Source organism: Sphaerodactylus townsendi, linkage group LG10 (assembly GCF_021028975.2).
Source record: "Sphaerodactylus townsendi isolate TG3544 linkage group LG10, MPM_Stown_v2.3, whole genome shotgun sequence".
NCBI lineage: Eukaryota > Metazoa > Chordata > Lepidosauria > Squamata > Sphaerodactylidae > Sphaerodactylus > Sphaerodactylus townsendi.
In genome coordinates this window covers 80403343-80409670 of record NC_059434.1, presented here as the reverse complement: position 1 = coordinate 80409670, position 6328 = coordinate 80403343, and positions in this window count along the sequence as shown.

The window sequence follows — 6328 nt, the reverse complement described above, 5'->3', positions numbered from 1 at the left end:
CTCTACTAACTACACACACACAGATTTGAAAGCAAAAAAGAAATGCAATAACTGAAACTCAGTACTCACTTTTGATGTGTCCCCTTTGCTTTAAAAACACTATAAAGTGACTGCTTTAAAAATACTACAAAAGAAGACGGAAATCCTTAGCTTTAAATTACTTGACACTTCTTCTGCTATGCTCTGACAATTCATACGAAAATAATGACACAAAAAAGAGTAAAAGAATAAATTTAGTACACACTCCTTAGAAGCATGACTTGTTAGTAGCGATGAAAAGGATAGAGCTGTAGTGTGCAAAAAAAGGTAAGAGTCATGACAGGTGAAATTCAGGGGTCATTTAGCTGGGAGGGTATAATTACTGCCAATTTGGAGTGGTGGGGGGGGGAGAGAAAGGAAAAAATGAATCATTAGTCATCAGAACTAAATGGGGCCTGCAAGATGAAACCACCAACCCATGTGTAGAACTTTTAAAACAAAAAATTATGACTTTGGAAATTAACCAGCAGCAAATCTCCATACAAGCCTCCAGGCTAATGAGCCCCACCTGAATTTGCAGTGGAGAATCAATTAAAGGCCAAAAGGATCAGAAGGTGAAAGATCCTGCAATGAGGAGGGAATTTACAAATCCTTCCTTTCCTCCCAAGATTCCTTGCTGCCTCCCAAGATTCCAGTTCAAACCTCTGAATTCCAAACGCTGGGAGTCTATAACAAATTAAGAGTTGTTAATCATGGCCTTCATAGGAATATTTGATTGGCCCCTGTTGGAACTGGAATATTGGTCTAAATAAATGCTTAGTCTTAGGTTGATACCTTACCTTGAAGGGGTTGCCAACCTCTAGGTGGGACCTGGAGTTCTCCCAGAATGACAACTGCACTCCACCAGACTACAGAGATCGATTCCTTTGGAGAAAATGTCAGCCTTGGAGGGTGGACTCTGTGATATCACTTCCTTACTGAGCTCCCTCCCCAAACTTCACCCTTTCCAAGATCTGTTCCCAAATCTCCAGAAATTTTCCAACTCAGAGTTGGCAAGCTTGACTACTGGAAAAATTGCTTTCAAATCAAAATATGTGGGAATTGTTTCTTGCACGGAGTGAAATCTGATTTAGAAGAACATTTAATTAGTTCTAAAGGGATTTGCTCTCTACCACTTATATTTCGGATTGCAGTGTGGTCTGTAATACACTGCATACTTGGGAGTAAGTATAATTCAACAGCGTAGGGTTATAATTCGAATTAAATTGGCCTATGGATCAGTGCATGCACCTCCACATGTGTGTGGACTCTTTAGTTCCTGGAAACTCTGGTTGTCTTCCTCTTTGGTATTGCTTTTCCTGGACCTCCTTTGAAAACTGGTAACTATCATCCATCCTTGAAATGCTATCCAACTTCTTTCCTTTTCTCTTAGGCCCCTTCCACACATGCAAAATAATGTGTTTTCAAACCACTTTCACAACTGTTTGCAAGTGGATTTTGCTATTCCGCACAGCTTCAAAGAGCACTGAAAGCAGTTTGAAAGTGCATTATTCTGCATGTGCGAAATGAGCCTATAGTCAGCTCTTGAATTTAAGAGCATATAACTCTGTTTGGGATGGCTATATAAATCACATTGTTGTTTTTTCCATTTATTAAGATAGGCTGACAACATATAGGTGTGCCAGGCTGTTGTTAAAAGCACAGGATTTGGGCCAGGGAAAGTTGGCAACCCTATAACTGGCAAAAAATGTTGTGACTTTAACCAAAAATGTCAGTTTCCTTTTATTTAAATATATGAAGTTACACAGTAACTTAACAAATAATATGAATCACCCAAGTTTTAAAGCACACTTATCTATGTTGTCATCAAGTCACAGGAGCATTGTGGCTACGGTATAGGGTATGTAGGGCAAGAATCATTTGGAAGTAGTTTGCCATTGCCCGCCTCTGTGTAGTAATATATTCTAAGTAATATAAAAGTTTTGTATTTTCATGCAGTTAATTTATGAGCTGAGAGCCCACCTGGAGGCAGGCCATGGTAAGCCACCTCTGAACATCTCCTGCCTTGAAAACCAGAGGTGGGATCCAGCAGGTTCTCACAGGTTCCCGAGAGTAGGTTACTAATTATTTGTGTGTGCCGAGAGGGGGTTACTAATTGGTGATTTTGCCACGTGATTTTTGCCTTAGTTACGCCCCTCCTCTCAGCAGTAGCGCGCAGAACTTGAAGCAGTCTAGCAGGAGGTGCACCAGCGTGCGTGGCAGCCTGCGCCTGCGTGCATTCGTTTCCTGCCCAAGGACCGGCGCAGCGGCTGCGTCCTTGCCACAGCCCCGCCCAGGAATGCCCCACCCCCGGAATGCCTGGACACGCCCCCGTCGGGCCCCGCCCAGCCCCATTGGCGCTCTGCCACAGTTTGAATCCCACCACCATGGGAACCTGTTACTAAAATTTTTGGATTCCGCCACTGTTGAAAACCCTATAGAGTTGCCATTAGTCAGCTGTGACTCAAAAGCAAAATAAAACAGGAGCTCCTAAACATACCCATTTTGATCTTCTGACTGCAGAAGAATATTGATTTGTAACATGATTTTTGTTGCTGTCAGGTCACAGCTGACATATGGCAGCCCTGTGAGGTTTCCAAGGCAAGAGGTGTTCTGAGGTGGTTTGTCATTGCATAGCAATCCTGGACTTTCTTGGTAATCTCCCATTCAAGTACTAACTAGGGCTAACACTGCTTAGCTTCCAAGATTGGGCTAGCCCACAGGTGTCAAATTTGTGGCCCTCCAGATGTTATGGACTACAGTTCCCATCATCCCCTGCCAGCATGATGCTGGCAGGGGATGATGGGAGCTGTAGTCCATAACATCTGGAGGGTCACAAGTTTGACACCTATGGGCTAGCTGCTAGCCTGACCATAGGTTGCCAGATAACAAAATAGCCTTGGGCACCTGAAAATACTAACCCATTTATTGTGGCATAATGTTTCACAAAGTAGAGTTAGATACTTGGCATGTTACATTCACTTGGCAGATATATGCACACAAGGCAGCGTGTGGGAAATCTGTTAGGAGGCCCAGCATTCTTTGGAGTAGGAATGCTATATTATGTTGCAAGCACAGATGAAAACAATGACAACAGCATCTGATTCCATCAGAATGGGTGTGGATAGTTCCTGATACCTGGCAAAGACAAATAGTGGAAGGGTAGACAATTACTTCCACGAACTTGTAGGAGGAACAATTATTTTTTTGTAAACAACCACCACCAGGAATCCTGTACCACAGCCAGTGTGGGGTAATAACAGACAGAACGTCAGACAAGGATTTGGGAAACTTATCTTCCATACTGCCATCAGCTTGTTGGTTCACTAGAGGATGGTCCCTCTTTCACCCTAATAATCTTTAGCATAGGGATGTTGCGAGGTTGAAAGGAAAATCAAGAGCTCTTGAAGGAAGGCTGGGATAAACGTGCTTGAGCTAAACAGTGGCCCTTCAGCCCAGAGTACTCTGAGCTCATTAGATGTTTCTAAAGCAAGTACTTGGATGGGAAACCGCCAAAGGACACCTGGTTGCTATGCAGTGGAAGGCAACAGCAAACCACTTCTGTTTAGAAGAAGAGAAGAGTTTGGATTTATATCCCCCCCTTTCTCTCCTGCAGGAGACTCAACGGGGCTTACAGTTTCCTTGCCCTTCCCCCCTCACAACAAACACCCTGTGAGGTGGGTGGGGCTGAGAGAGCTCCGAGAAGCTGTGACTAGCCCAAGGTCACCCAGCTGGCGTGTGTGGGAGTGCACAGGCTAATCTGAATTCCCCAGATAAGCCTCCACAGCTCAGGCGGCAGAGCTGGGAATCAAACCCGGTTCCTCCAGATCAGATACACGAGCTCTTAGCCTCCTACGCCACTGCTGCTCCTCTTGTCTCGAAAACCTCAAGAAGGGTGACCATGAGCCAAGTGTGCCTTGATGGCATTTATTATGATAAAGATAACTAGTTTTTTTCATCTGCCTAAGGTATGAATGCTTAGTACATGCGATGAAGTGAGGTGTGATTTAAAAAATAATAAATGTTGTGTTAATAAATACTGTGTTAGCTGTCACTGGACTCTAGTTTTATTTATGTATTGATTTATTTGCTATGGAATGATACAATTATCCCACTGGAATATTCTAGCACAAATTTTTGGAGACTCCTTTGGAAGTCATAAAAAAATCTGGTCTTCAATTGTGTAATCTTAAGAGAAGATATACCCCACTTAGAAAAGTGCACTTTTTAAAGGATTTCACAGTGTATCCGTCACTATTTTATTTTACTTTTTAAATAATATTTTTATCAATTTTCTCATATATAGTTGACAAGCGGAAGAAATATAGAAAAGGAGAGAAAAAATACAGCTGCCCGCAAACTGTATATGTATATATGGAGCAGCAGTGGCGTAGGAGGTTAAGAGCAGGTGCATTCTAATCTGGAGGAACCGGGTTTGATTCCCAGCTCTGCCGCCTGAGCTGTGGAGGCTTATCTGGGGAATTCAGATTAGCCTGTGCACTCCCACACACGCCTGTTGGATGACCTTGGGCTAGCCACAGTTCTTCTGAGCTCTCTCAGCCCCACCTACCTCACAGGGTGTTTGTTGTGAGGGGGGAAGGGCAAGGAGATTGTAAACCCCTTTGAGTCTCCTACAGGAGAGAAAGGGGGGATATAAATCCAAACTCTTCTTCTTCTTCTTCTCTTCTCTAACACATTAGATCTCGAAGTTATAACACAGTATTTTATGAGGGGGAAAGGATAAAGTGCCTCTAGCATGAAGGTGCTGTTGGGATTAAGATTCAAGTTCATCACATCGCATTAAGGAATGGAAGTAACGAGGGTTCACACCCACTGACTATTCCACTTTCAATCCATTTTCAATGCACTTTGTAACTGGATCTTCCTGTATGAAATGAGGAAAACCCCTTGCCAACAATCCCTAAATTGCATTGAAAGTGGATTAAAAGTGCATTCCGCATGTGTACAAAAAGTACTCATTCCAGAGCCGTATTCTATTGCAGCAAAATACAAACAAGAACCTTGTGGCACCTTAAAGACAACCAAGTTTCTGTTGTTGAGAAAGAAGTTAATTAAAGGTTATGCTACAATAAAAAGCTGTTAATTATTTTTTTTAGCAAGCAATGACAAGCTCTAGAGCCAGTCTGGCGCAGTAGTTTTTAAGAGTTTCGGACTAGTATTTAAAAGACTTGGGTTCGAATCCCCACATTAGGATTGCTAACTCCAGACTGGAAAATACCTAGATATTTTGGGAGAGGAGCCTGTGAAGAATGGGATTTGGGGAGGGGAGGGACTTCAATGGAGTATAATGGCATAGCCTCTACCTTCCAAAGCAGCTATTTTCTCTGGGTGAACTGATCTCTGCCTGGAGATCAGTAATACTAGCGGAAGATCCCTAGCCACTTCTCGGAGGTGACAACTCTGCCACTTGTGCTGCGGAAACTTGCCGGGCCAGCCACACATTCTTAGCCTAACCTACCTCACAGGGTTGCTGTGAGGATAAACCAGAGGCGAGAAAAACGCTGTCAGGCTCCTTAGGGAGAAAGGCAAGGTACAAACGAAGTGAGCAAATAAACAAAAGCAAATACAGGGTCACCGCAAGTCTGCTGCAACTTGATGACGCTGTAGCGCCTGGTATTTTCAGCAACAGAATACATCTTTTTAATAACAATAGGACTAAGGTGAATTAGTTAAGAACTCTGTTAGTGAAGAACCTTCTCTGTTTTCCCCTCCCAGCCTTTTCGATGGGGGGGGGGGGGCTGTCTTTAAACTTTGCTTGCTCTTAACTTTTGTTATTTAAATTTTAAGTAACTGCTGCTGTTGGAAATTTGTTTTAATGGGGTTAAGTTTTAGTTATGTATTTTATGTGCTGTTATTGGAAACAGTTGTACCGTGAGCCACCTCGAGCCCTTTGGGGGTGAGGCGGCCTATAAATCTAATTTAATAATAATAATAATAATAATAATAATAATAATAATAATAATAATAATAATAATAATAATAATAATAATAATAATGTGGCATAATCTTTCGGCACACTGGGTGCAGTGCCTAAAGATCTTGAACGGCACTTAAAAACAATTGGCGCTGACAAAATCACCATATGTCAGCTGCAAAAGGCCACCCTACTCGGCTCTGCACGCATTATTCGTCGATACATCACACAGTCCTAGATGCTTGGGAAGTGTCCGACGTGTGATGTAATACAAAATCCAGCATATTGATCTTGTTTGCTGTGTATAACTGTTTTATAATAATAATAATAATAATAATAATAATAATAATAATAATAATAATAATAATAATAATA